This window comes from Myotis lucifugus, unplaced genomic scaffold (genome assembly GCF_000147115.1).
Source record: "Myotis lucifugus unplaced genomic scaffold, Myoluc2.0 scaffold_1181, whole genome shotgun sequence".
NCBI classification, from domain to species: Eukaryota; Metazoa; Chordata; class Mammalia; order Chiroptera; family Vespertilionidae; genus Myotis; species Myotis lucifugus.
This window is the reverse complement of record NW_005872229.1, coordinates 16,650-30,883: the sequence shown is the minus strand read 5'-3', so window position 1 is coordinate 30,883 and position 14,234 is coordinate 16,650.

Below are 14,234 nucleotides of genomic sequence, written 5' to 3'. Positions count from 1 at the left end.
CCACGGGGCACGCGAAGGTGGGAGAGTCCCCCCGGCGTGTGTTCACACGAGTGTGCGCAGCCCGCAGAGCAGAAGCACCATGGCCACGCAGTGGGTGCAGACTTAGGAGTTGCGGGAGCCCATTAAAAAGCGGCGCCAACCTCCGGACCCGGAGATGCGCTCTCTCCAGCCGGGGAGACTTGGCGGGGCGCACAGTGGAGCAGTGGGTCCGCTGGCAGCTCAGGGCGCATGTGAATCCCTCCTGAGAAATTCCTGCCTGCGCTCAAGTGTTCCTGTGTCTCAGGAAGACGGCGTTTTCCTTTTACTTGTCTCAAAAAATGTCAAGTCCTTCTTACATTCCCTTGATCCAGGCCAGGGGTGAAATGGGGCTTGGGTTTCTTTTTTCCATTCCAAGATGAATTTGCTAGAGTTGCTTAAACGCATGTTTTACTTGCTAACTTGTTATCTGCAGGTATTGAGCATCTTAGCAAAAACATGAAATGTTGGACATTTGCTGTTGCTCAGGAAGTAGCTGGAGTTGTCACCATGTGTTCAGGGAACAGTGGGGAGTTAGACTGCCAGGCAGTGGACTGGAGGTTGGAAGAGGACCGAGGGCTGGGAATGCTGGCCTGTTCCCGAGAAAGTGTCCAGCCCCCCAGGCCGCTAGTGACAGCACGGACTCCACCTGGGCTCGGTTAGTGTGACCTCCTGCGGGCCTGGGTTGCTCTCTGGGATGGGACCTAACTTGTCAGTGGCAGGCCTGAGGTGAGGGAGAACCTTCCTGTCATGCTGGGCTGGAAGCTCAGGCATGCTCTGGCCAGTAAGAAGGTGCCTGCTGGAAAACCTCACTTCCTCCCCAGGGGACAAGCTGCACTCCTCCAGGAGTTTGCCAGTCTCCTTCTTCCCAGTGGGTGAGGTCCTGCCTCTGCTCAGGGTGAGCTCCCAGGGCTGCAGGCAGGGGCAGGGAGCGGGGAAGCAGCCTGGGACTGTGCGGATGAATTATCAAGTCTGGGCACAGGGGACGGTCTGGCCCTGGCATTTCTTGTCAGCACTCACCTCTCCCATTAGCGGGTGAGTGTGGGAGGGAAATCCCTTCCCTTCTGGGCAGTGGTGCACACTCAGCAGCTTCTCTGTGGGCAGCTGGGTGTTACCGCCTGACATCACTCACTGGCTCATAATGTCTGTAGTTTGAGCATAAACCCAGCTAGTCCAGAAGGTCAAGACAGGAATTGCAATAAACATCCATGGTATTCCAAGCCAGTGTGCAAGGCAGGCCTGTGTCTCCTGGTAGACAGATGTGTTCTTGTGTGAAGAGCAGCCAGAGATCAGATGACCTCACGCTTGATCTTCAGGAATGTCCCGTAAGGGCCTATGGAGGCTCTTGTGTGTTGGTACTTCTGACCCAAAGAAGAGCTAGAATTTCTTCTCTGATCCTATCACTGCGAGGCCCTTGTCTGTGTGATCTTTCCCCACCACACACACATTAAGATGGGTTAGTCAGTGTAAGGTCCCTCCTTACCTGACAATCACATTCATCTTACTACTTCGGGATTTTCTATAACTGACAACTTGGTGAACATTAAAAGGAATTACAGTTGTCCACAGAAACAGCATCAAATGTATTGTACAGAGAGGAGGTAAATGGGCAAAACTTGACGTAAGGAAGGCCATGAGAGCTAGCCTGGCCACAGCTGCTGGGGTGGAAATTCCCTGGGATGCCTGGTTCCCTGTGCTGCGCTGCTTCCAAGGATTCTGTCAGAAGTATGTTGCTTTTACGATCCCTAAAGAGCCCTTTAACCTGCCCAGACAAAGTGATGTAGATTGCAAATGCACTTGAAGAAAGGATGCCCTTTGCTTTCCTGGTGTGCCTTCCTTTAAGAAACCCTGCGAGGCTGGCTGGTTCCCTGTACGCCTTCTTGGAGGTTCCCTGGCATGTCTTTTTAAAATCCAATTATGCTCTCCTTGCATTTGTTCCTTGCTATTTAAACCTTGCTGCTCAAAAGTGTGGGCTCTTTGAGCTCTCAGAAATGTGAACTCTCCGTTTCCACTGAGATTACTTGAGACCAACTCTGCATTTTAACAAGATCCCCAGCTGGTTCCCTACAAAAGGAAATGGGGAGCTCCTTGCCTCAGTGTATCTGAAATCTGTCTCTTTTTTGAACCTGAGATTTCATGTACCCGGTTTGTTATGGGTATATAAGCTTTCAGAATTATCCCCTCTGAAATCTTAAAAGCCTTGCTTTTTGTTACTTCCACCTGGACACTCGTAAAACCGATCCCAATTATTGCTTGGACTTCCGAACTTTGAAAGACGACACAGGAAATTTCCTGTGCCCAGGCCTGGCACAGACGTGTCCATGGGACGATGACACAGTCGCTTTGCCCGGGGCTGGAAGCTTGACATTGATCACATTTAATGCTCACAGCCACCGTGTGTGGATTTTTCCACAGGCCCCGTGTGGCCTCTGCGTTTGGGCCCCCCAGCTTCCCTGCTACTTGCCATTCTTCCTTGTAATTTCTAGGGGACCCAGAACCATGGCCCCATGGCCGGACTCCAGCCTGGGAAGCCTGCACAGGGGTTGGCTCTTAGGCCAGGTGGCGGAGGTGGAAGTCAAAAAGATGCCTCTTCCTTGATACCCTGTCGTGTTTCTCCACTTGGGTTCCCCATGGGGAAGGTGGAATGGGTGAAAGGGAGTGTAAGTTTATGAGGTGTGTTCTAAGGTGTCTTTTCTAAGGCAGCAGCTGGCAGCAGACAGCCACCCAGAAGCCCACAGTCTGAGCCTTGACAGGAGAGGTGCATGGTGACCAGCGTATTCTTTTAAAATAACATGAGGATGTTGCTTCTTAGGACATCTGAGTGAGCATGGTACCTTGTGGGGAGTTAGGACTTCAGTAAGACGGGCCCTGGGGACAGAAGGCCCCGAGTCTTGGGATTGAATCCTGATGCCACTGTGTGACCCGGAGCAAGTTATTCAGTTTCTGGGTGTTTCCTCATAAGAGCCTCAGTCTGTGTCTTGGTCTCTTTTAAGTGCTAATTGCCCTTAACATCTATCGCCCAGAACTGGCCAGGGGGATGTGACTGCTGTACACACCTGAGCTTCTCAGATGTAAATGTGTTTAGAGTCACAGGGGACCTCCCTGAAGGCAGTTCGGCCCCGCAGGTCTGCAGGGACCTCCCTCGCTGTTTCTAAGACGTTGCCTGGGATGCAGCTGAGTTGCACGTTGAGAACAGGCTCCCAGTGCTGTGCTCCTGTCCTGGGGCTGAGAGAGCCTGGGCTCAGAGATGCTGTCACTGCCCACAGTTACTCAGCACTGAGACGGAGCCCAGGCTCCCTGCACACCCGCCGCTTTGCAGACTCAGCTCCGAACTCCCTTTCTCTGCACTGCCCTGCTCGGGCGAAACCTGGGCTCGGCTGTGACTGTTGCCTCCGTCTCTACTGAAAAGAAAACGGTGAGCTGACTAGGGGATCGACCCCCAGAGGCAGAGAGGGGATTGAACATGTTTCCCTGACTCTCGCCACCTGGCTTTGTGACTTCAGGCAAGGTCACCACTCTGCTCAGCTGTAATCCACTGACCCTCCGGGGTTCAGAGGTCAGTGAAAGTCTGAGCTCCTCCGCAGGAAGCCGACCCATGTTACTGTTGAGTCATTTTTTCAGCAACATGAACTATGGAAGCAAAGCTGCCGTCCCAGTCGGGCCCTGGTCAGGAGCTCACCCAAGGCTCGGGGAGGCTGTGCCTTGCAGGACCCAGGCGGTGGCCCAGGTTCACCCGCTGCCCTCCTGGCAGTCACCAAGTCCGCAGTGCTGTGGGTGAGCTTGGAAGGGGAAATAAGTCAGAAGCCTGCTTACTGCTGGCCAGTGCCCAGAGAGGGCAGCAGGCCCAAGTGTGACCTCTGCCCTTCAGGAAGGGCAGGGAGAGCTGCAGCCTGGCTCTGTGCTGTGCCCACGCTGCCCAGGAAGCTCTGCCTGATGGACTTTTTCCCATCGGAAGGAGAGTTGTCAGGCAGGGAGAGGGCCAAGGGCAGGTGGCTTTCGAGCGCACTGGGGAGGAAGGCGGGTGAGGCCGGGGGGCGGGATGGGATCAGGGTGCCAGACCAGACATGGCAGCCCTGGATCCCGGGCCTGGGCTGTTGGGGCTGGTAACCCTGGGCTGTCGCCTCACGCCCTACCTGTCTTCCCTCTCCCTGTGGGATTAGAGCAGCGGTTCTCAACCTTCTGGCCCTTTAAATACAGTTCCTCATGCTGTGACCCAACCATAAAATTATTTTCGTTGCTACTTCATAACCGTAATGTTGCTACTATTATGAATCATCATGTAAATATCTGATATGCAGGATGGTCTTAGGCGACCCCTGTGAAAGGGTCGTTCGACCGCCAAAGGGGTCGCGACCCACAGGTTGAGAACCGCTGGATTAGAGGGTTGGGATGGAGGGGCACTGAGGCTCTCCGTCGTCCTGTGTCCTGCTGCGGAGGCTTGTGTGTCTAGCTTGGGGGCGTTTGGATAACCTGACCTTAGAATCAGATGCAGACATGGTGTTAACTTTGTTCCAAGTAGCTCTGGTCACAGGATATGGCACGAATGAGTGATGAACGGGTTTCTCTCCGTGTGAGGGAGGCCTTTAAAAACCACCTTTGGCGGAGCTCCATCTGGCAGCGAAGGTGTCACAACTGGACCGGCAACTTTAGGAGCCATCCAGGCTGGACGCACTGCCCTGGGAGGGGTCAGTCCTCACCACCCCCCATTCCCTCCACCTCTCCACCCCCCGCATCCCAGAAGTGATCTGTAGGTGTCGCCTCTGTTGCAGGTTGTACACATAGATTTCAGCCCCTACCGACACGGAGGGGTAGGAATCAAGGTCACAGAGGGGCAGAGGGTGACTTGGTGCTCTGTTGGCCGTCAGGGATGCTGTGGAGGAAATCCTGGTATTGGAACTTTATGTCTTGTGTCATCCACTCAACATACATTGAACACAGTGACCATCAGGTATGCGGTGCCACTGTGCTGGTCCTCTGGGCGAGCAGCGTGGCCCGTCTGTTGGGCGATATAAACAGGCCGTTTATTCCCGGGAGGGCTTGGCTGAAGCCCCCACCAGGCCTGGGACACTGCCCCCGGCGGGGCTGGCTCAGTGCCCTGGCTCAGTATCTTTATCTAACACAGTATCGAAGGGGGATTAAGTGGATTCCTGTATGTAACAGCCCTCAGGTAGCACACCTCATCACCCTCACCTAGAGCACAGAGAGGTTAAGTGACTTGCCCAGGGTCCCTCAGCCCACACGTGGGACCTGGGCCCAGCCCCAGGCATCTGGCACCGGAGGCTGTGCCCTTCCTTCCCCACTCCACTCCCTGGGCTGTGGTCTGAGTCGGGCTCAGAAATGCTTGTTAAACTGGCTTTGGCTGCCCCTCCTCGCCCTGGGCTCCCTAAGTGTGGTTTCTGCCTTTCAGTCATTCAGGAAGGACCCTGTGTGTGAGGGCCCAGAGGACATTCCAGGGTGGACGGAGACCTCAGTGACTAGGAAATCTCCCCCAGCGCCTGCCTGCTCCCCTTCCCCCGACACCTCCTCCCCGACGCCTGGCTGCCTCAGCACCTGGGGCTCCCGTGCCTCTCGCTGTACTTCCTGGTGGAGTGGGGTCAGGGCCTGGCACCGCAGGAGCCGTTTGTGGCTCTGGCTGTCACTTACTTCGTGACGGTTCTCATCTATGAAATGGGAATAACAATACCTCCTTCCTGTGAGTTTCCTTGGTTTGAACCCTCCGTGTCTTCTCAGCTTCACCCTTTCCCCTACAGCCCAGGGGTCTGCAGGCTGCGCCCACCATGGGCCCAGTGTGGCCAGGGGTGGGGAAATACAATCTGCTGTTCATTCCTGCATTGTCTTTGGCTGCCCTTGTGCTCCAAGGACAGCACTGAGAGTTGTGGCTGAGACCACATGGGTGAGAAGTTTAACACTGTTCATTCTCCGGCTCCTGACAGGACAAGTGTGTGACCCCTGTCCTAGTCCAGTGCTCTCTGCCCTGGAGGTGGGTGCTGGGCCCTTCCAGCCACCCTCCCTGTCCTGGCCTTCTGGATGCGCCCGGCTTCTGTTTGGACCCACCAACACCTTCTCCCCCAGCTGAAACCCACATCTGCTTCGTGTTAAATTCCTTGTATTTCATGGGAGGCAGCCATGGCCACCACTGCAGCTCCCCTGCTCCCTTGGGGATTATACCCATTTCAGAGCTATGGAGACTGAGGCTTGTTACCAAACTTGCCCAAGACCTGGTACCTGGAATCGAGAGCTAGACTTTGAAGCTGGTTTCTCTGGCTTCTAAGCGGGTTTTGTCTAGACCCCGTAGTGTGCTCTCGCTGGCTCCTGTGATGGAGGAATCTGAGCTGGTTGGTGACCTGAGTATATATTTACGCGACAAGATTTGGCCAGCTTTACAAGTCAGGGCTTTTTCTTTCCTCCCATTCTCCCTTGTGGGGCTGTCACTAGAGGAAGAGTGGTGAAAACCAGGCACTTTTATGAGAATCTGTTACTTCACAGAGTTTTGTGAATTTCCCCATTACCCACGTTCCACCTGAAAAATATCTGACCCATTCAAGTTTCATCCGACAGGCAGTTTTAAAACTGAACTTTTCACAGACACTGTGGGGTTCAAAGAGACTGCGTGTAGGAATCATAAAACCATTAGCCCTTACTCCTCCATAAAACTGTGTAATGTTGTAGTTTTATTTTTGTTTGTATGTTCTTGGAGGCTTTCAAAACCCAATCAGTCGGTTTCCTGCCCCCCCCCCTTTGTTTGTCTTAGCATTTTGGATAGCTGCACACTAGTTTATGTCTAACAGGGTTATCATGAATGTGGTCTGGGCTTTATTGCTGCATTCACTCAGAAAGACAGAAGCTTCTAAAACGGAACATGCAAGTGCTAGGAGTCGAGGACTTGGAATGTTATAATCGTGTGTGTGTGAAGGGCCCTGTCTCGTCCCAGCTTCAGAGGCGTACTTAACTCTCAGGTAAATGTCGTGATAAATAGATGACAGACCGTTCAAGGAGAGAATAATCAAATACTCAAGAATGCCAAAGATTTCTATGTGCCTTGCACATCAAGTTTTATTTTAAAGCATTTTATTCACAGACCCACTGATACATAAAGCAAACTGTCTGCTTTGATCATCTTAGGAGGGAGGGGGATGGGAGGGGCTGGAGGAGAGGTGAAGCCTGTCGTTTTTGGGGAACAAGTAACAACAAGGCCTGGCATGTTAGGGGATAAGTGGCTGATCCGATGGTGAAAGGTAGTCTTGATGAAGCGTTGCATTTTATTGATTTGAATACAGTTTGCTTTGGGGAGAGAACAGTGAAGAAGGAAGATGACATCACACATGTCCGAGGTAATTGTGTGGGTAATTGAGGCTCCAATTCATCCATCACAAAAACATCTGATCATATCAGTTCTATACACTTGTTTGGGGCTTTATAAAAATTTGCAAAATGCTTGCATATATATTATTTCATCAAGTCCTTTCAAGAAAGCAACGTGGTAGCTGTTTTATAGATTAGAGAGTGGAGACCATGAAGAACTGAGTGACTCATCCTGGTTAAGTCTCCACATGTGGCCCAGCTGGGATTTCGAAACCTACATTTTCTAACAGTAATTGGAGAGGTTGTTTGTCTCTTTAAATTAAAATGGTATTGAGATAACATCAGTTAGTATATAAATTTCAGGTGTACAATGTTGCAGTTTGGTATCTGGATGCTCTGTTGCATGTTCACCACCCAAAAGTCTGGTTTCCATCCGTGACTGTATATTGGACCCCTTTACCTATTTCACCCTCCCCATCCCCCCTTACCCTCTGGTAACCTCGGTTCTGTTGTGTATCTATGAGTTTTTTGTTTTGTTAGTTCATTTGTTACTTTAAGTTGAGAGTTTAAAAACAAACAAACTCTACCGTAGCAGTATCACTTAAGAGAAACAAAGAACTCCGTTAGGTGCTGTAAAATTTTTCTCTCCATCTGGTCCAAATCTTCCACTCGTATATGAACCTCGAGAACAATGCTGGGCCCACATCCATTGCAGACGGTGGGCTAAGTCAGTCAAGGTCAGTATGTTAAAATACAAAGAAATAGTGTCCTATGGTTTTGGCCAGCCAGCCTTCTCATCAGGCCGGATGCTGATTTCCACATGATAACCCTGGGCCGGCCAGCAGAACCCTGGGTTGGGGCCTGAGATGTGGAAAATTACCCCAGTAATGACCTTTCTCCACATAATAGTTTTGGTGTCGGGTCCTCCTTCCCTGCACCCTGCGGCCTGGCCTCCTCCTCAGGAAGTTGAGTGAACAGATTCAGGAGTAGAAGGACCAGCGTGGGAGTCAGCTTCTGCCCCTTAGTGGTACCTTTTGGGCAACTCACTTAATCCCTCTGAGCCTCAGCATCCTCGTCTGTAAAATGGAAATAATAATCCCTGCCTTCGGGGGTATTGCATGCAGTGCCAGCAGAGGTTTGGGCCATGGGGATTGGTCAGTAGCACCTTAGCTGCTAATTCTGTTCACAGTTGCCTTGTGCCCTACACTGTCTGTCTGTCAAGAAGCAGTTGAGCCCTGGCCAGATGGCTCCGTAGGAGTATGGTCCCAAACACCAAGAAGTTATGGGTTCAATTGATTCCTGTGCAGGGCACATACCTGGGTTGCAGGTCGATCCCTAGTCAGGGCACATATGAGAGGCACCTGATCAATGATGTTTCTCTCTTTCTCCCTTCCTCTCTCTCTTAAAAAAAAAAGTATATACTATTAAAAAAAAAGCAGTTTAGAAACTTGACAAGGTCGCTGGGGTCATGGGAGGGAGCTGTTTGCTTTGGAGGAGCTGTGCTGCAGTGGAGAGATAATGGGCTGCATTGTGTTAATTTTCAGTAAAGTACAAAAGAATCAGAGAAGCCAAGGAAGACAATGCCCCCTCCGTTAGGCAGTGCGTTTCGGCCCTAGAAACACGGAGTCTTAACAATTTCCGTTGCCAAAATAAAGGCCTTAGGGACAGGGAGGGAGGACAAGGCGCATTCACACATTCAGGGGTGACCCTTCGAGCAGAACGGGAGGTGATGAGTGACAGCGCATCCAGCCCACGCCGGACCCAGGATGCTGCCTGTGTGGGATCCCTGCAGCCCTCATGGCCGCACATGTGGGCTGTGTCCCCACGGACAATTCTGGAAGATGCACCTTGGCTCACTCCCTTTGCAGAAGCCACGGCCCTCGCCCTGTGGTCCTTGTGCTGCCCGAGTAGCCTCCTGCTCTAAGCAGGGCCCCCTGATGTGAGGCTCCTGGGGCCCCGGGCCCATGTGGCCGGGAGTCGCTCTGGCGACTCGGCCTCACCTTTCCCTCGCTTCCCCTCGCTGTTCACAGGTCTCTCTGCACCTGACCCCACCTCTCTGAGCCCTGGAGAGACCGAGTTCGACTGTCCAGGACCCCAGTGGAGCCAGCCCACCTGACATCAGCCAGCCCACACCCTTCTGTGTGCCAGGTTCACACACCCCTGTGCAGCAGCCACGTGGTTGGGTTGTTCCAACATCATGGGGGCCAGCGACCAACTCCCAGAAGAGGAGAATTACAGCCCAGGCAGCTGGGCCTAGGCGGCAGGGGCAGTCAGGATCCTGTGCCAACCGTGGGAGTGGGCGGCCACCTGGACCCGGCCCTTGAGCTGGGTCTTCGGGGTGAACAAGGGCTGGGAGGACTGGCCAGACCGCAGAGTGGCCTGGGCCGACTTCCAGTGGGAAAGAGAAGGGAGCCCTGGAGGGAGCAGATGGAGGGCCGTGTGCCTGCAGCTCAGAGGAGGAGGGGAGAAGGGAAATAGGGCCACCTGAGGATTTTGATCTGCGTCCTCAGCGTGGTGGGGCCCCCAAGGGAATCAGCTGGATGGAGTCAGAATGAGGCTTGTTTTGAAAGGTGTGCGCCACGGCGGTGGGAGAACAGGTGCACAACGAAGCCAGAGCCCACTGCCACGGTCCCGGCAGGAGGCGGACGCCCTCGGGAAAGTGTAGTGAAGTGGGGAGGGATGGAGAGGTCCATCCAGGAGGCAGTGGAGGGACTTGGAGATGGACTGGCTGTGGAGGACGGGAGACGCAGTCAAGGGAGACGCCTTCAGTGTGTGGCCTGGTTGGACGGCGGTGCCATCTCTGTGGCCGGAGGAGTCTGGGGCACAGGCCGATGCCGTGCATTTCAGAGCCCCGCCCAGGGGAGAGCTGTGGAACCGAAGGTGGCCCTGCTTCCTTTCATTTCTTCATTGTTCTCTTCCCCAACTTGTGCCTTGACTCTCCAGAGCTCCAGGTGCCGGAGCTGCGGCTTACAGATGACATGCTGATGAGGGTGCATGGGGGCGCTTTCCTCTTTCTTCCAACGTGGGTGCCGTTCATACTCAATGAGATCATCTCAAGTTTTATGCTCATTTCCAACTTTTTGGGCCTAAAAATTCTAATAATACCTATTAAGGTAAATGTTGACCATATCCGTTTCAAATAACCCAAATCAGATTTCACTCATTTATTTTCGGTTAAAGATACATCATTTACTTTCATTAAAGAAAAAAACACCCTTCAGTGAGATCACGAGATTTTTCCAACAGTCCCCAGTTCAGCGTGTGCGTGTCTGCCGAAGCCCGAGTGACTGAACGTGGAGAGTAGAGATTTGTTCCTGGAGAGAAGCAAAAGCCTTTGCCAAATGCACGGCTTCCGTGACTGATCAGGTACCCAGGGTCGCAGGGTCCCTACTTCCGCATAAGGCCGGGTGCAGTCTCAATAGTCCAGCAGCAATCGCATCTCTTTCTAGTTTTCTTGGTGGTTGTGTGTAAACCTACCCCCTTTCTCCTCGGGGATGTGTCTCAGATGCCCAGCCCCTCCGGATGCTGGAACTGTGATGAGTACTGAGTCCTGTTTTCACTATGTTTCTTCCTACACGGGAATCCTAGGATACAGTTTAATGGATGAGGTGAGCACAGTAAGAGAGGAGCAGCAATAACTAGTAAGAGGTTCTGTGACATGGTCCCTGGCCTTCCCGCTGTAGTTTGACAGTCTGTTCCATGCTGCTCTGCCTCTGTATCTATTTTTGTTCATCAGTTTATAATGGTCTTTATTATCCATAAATGAATGAGATCATGTGGTATTTTTCTTTCATTGACTGGCTTATTTCACTTAGCATAATGCTCTCCAATTCCATCCATGCTGTTGCAAATGGTAAGAATTCCTTCTTTTTAAAAGCAGCATAGTATTCCATCATGTAGATGTACCACAGTTTTCTAATCCATTCATCTGCTGATGGGCACTTAGGCTGTTTCCAAAGGAAACTAAAGAGAAAATAAACACATGGGACTACATCAAAATAAAAAGCTTCTGCACAGCAATAGAAACCATCACCAAAACAACAAGAAAGCCCACTGCATGGGAGAACATATTTGCCAATGTTGTCACCGATAAGGGCTTAATCTCCAACATTTACAGGGAACTCATACAACTTAACAAAAGGAAGATAAACAATCCAATAAAAAAAAATGGGCAAAGGACCTAAATAGACACTTTTCAAAAGAAGACATAAGAAAGGCCAAGAGACATATGAAAACGTTCAAATTCACAAATCATCTAAGAGATGCAAATCAAAACAACAATAAGGTACCATCTCACACCTGTCAGAATGGCTATCATCAACAAATCAGCAAACGACAAGTGCTGGAGAGGATGCGGAGAAAAAGGAACCCTCGTGCATTGCTGGTGGGAATGCAGACTGGTGCAGCCATTATGGAAGACAGTATGGAGTTTCCTCAAGAAACTAAAAATGGAACTCCCATTTGACCCTGTGATCCCACTTCTAGGAATATATCCCAAGAAACCAGAAACACCAATTAGAAAGGATATATGCATCCCTATGTTCATAGCAGCACAATTCACCATAGCTAAGATTTGGAAACAGCTTAGCTCTTTATTACATAGGATATTTACACAGGAGTTCAAATTTGATTTTATATTGTCACAAATTAGTCCCAGATGCCTGCATTTCAGACAGACTTCAGGCTGATCCTAGAGTGTGAGTTGGAAAACAAATCACTTGGCTGTTTGGAATGCTGATTGATGTTTTAGGATTTCCTTTTTGTTTTCATGAGGGTAAATAATGGAAAGGCCTTGCAAACAGGAACTTCATAAATGGCAATTAACAGAAGATGCCCGAGGGAGGAAGTCTCTATAGTTTCTTTTTATGACCCTGGCAAAGGGATTGGGTGACACTTTATCAGCCTTGGGTCTCCTGTGAGCAGGGGGAGGAGTTGGGCCTGTGTAGCCATGTCCCGAGCTGGTCACTGGTCCCCAGTTTCCTTCCCCTAAGGAAGGAGGAGAAACACAAGAGCAGCTCTGTCTGGGGAGTGGCCTCCTGGGTCTCCAGGTGGCAGTACCCCAGGCTTGAGGGCAACGGGGGGTTGCCCATTTCCCACTATGGCTTAAAAAAGTGGCTTTTGATTGTGAGTCTGAGGTTTGGTCTCAACAGTGTTCCCTTAGCCCATGGGCCACGTTTTTGCTGGCACCTGAATAACTCGTAAAGTGAGCTTGAACAGCCCGACACCTCTGGGTGCCCCCTGCGTGCTTTCTAGTAGGGGCTGCTATGTGGGAACACCTGCCGAGTCTCCCCTTAGCGGCTGGAGCGTCACCCGGGTAACCGGGCGAGCCGAGTCAGTTCTGGCTCTGCACCCTCAAGTTCTCACTAAATTGAGAGCGACACTCACTCTGCCAGGCTTTGGTGAGCATCACTCGGAGGGAAAAGAGGAATCTGAGCTGGGTGGTCTGAGGGAGAGGAGTGCAGTGAGGCTGCTCCCAGGCCTGTCCTGGCATTTCCCACAGGAGCCAGGCATCAGCGTTCAGCTGCCCGAGAAGGGATCTCAGAGGCCCACCGAGGCGAGGCTGCCGTGCACTGAGCCCCAGGCGTGGACGGGTACATGGGGACCTCGCCACAGGCCTTCAGCGTTGGACGGAGACGCAGAGAGCCCAGGCGGTGTGTGCAGGCTTCTCCGTTTCCTCCCTGGAGCCTGGTGGCTGCACTTCACCCCCTTCACTGCCTTTACCGCAGGCAGGGAATTGTGTTCCAAGTGCCCAGCTTGTGTAGCGATCCTCAGTCGCAGAGTTATGTTCTGTAACGTTGCCGTGGACCCGCTGTAGCTGCTGACACCGAATACGGAACCATGGCTCCAAGCGGAAATTCGGGGTTCAGCTTGCAAGCCTCCGGTCTCCTTTTCATCGTCCAGTCGATTCGACTGCTCTCTGTGTTCCTGTGTAAAGATGCCTGACTTCACACGTGTGGTTAGTTCACTGGCATTGCGCTCCCAGCGGCAGTAACGCAGCCTGCAGGCCCCTCTCACCCAGTGTTCTCCGTGGCCATGTGGCCCTCACCTCAGTGCTTCGCCCGCGCCCGCCATTTTAACAGCCTCTTAGGCGTTTCTCTGCTCTGCAGTGCACGTGTCCACGGATGGCCGACAAGCATCCTGAAGACTGACTTTGGAGCTGCAGACACATGTAAACAAGTAGGAGAATTCGCAGCCACGAAATCTTCATAGAATGAGAACCCAGTGTGCAGGTCCCCCTCCTCAGGGTTTTGCCTTCCTCCGTCTCAGTTACCCACAGCCCACTGCGGTCCCAAAATATGAAATGGAAAATGCCAGAAATAAACCACTCATACAGATAAAATTGCACGCCGAGCTGAGTAGCACGCTGAAATCTCACACCATCCCGCGAGGGATATGAATCCTCCCTTTGTCCAGCGCATCCCCACGGGAGACATTCCCAGCCCCTGCGATGAGTAGCCCTCATCCCGGTCATCAGTGAGCAACCGTGGGGGGTTGGTGAGAACCAGGTGAGTTGATGTGTGTTTAGTGTTGAGGTCTGCGTCTGGCACAGGCTGTGTGTGAGCCACGGTGCCACTCCGGGTGATGGCTCCTCAGGGAGCGCGTGCCCCGCCGATCAGTGCTGGCTCTGAAAGTAAGGGAACGGTGAGGGGTGGTGGCAGTCGCACAGCTCGGAGCCGAGAGGAGAGTTTGCAGCTTTCCAGTCCTTTTGGTCCGTTTGGGTCACAGAGCTGAGACCTGGAAAATCTGTTTAGAGCTTTATTCGTCCAGTTTGACGGTCAGCGGCCAGCACGTGAAACTGACGTTGTCAAGTCTGTCATTTTGGATGAGCGGACAGCTAATCAATGAGCAAATATTAGTGGTCACCTGCTGGGTGCCGGGCCGCCCGCCGGTTTAATGGTTCGGCCTGTGAATATTCA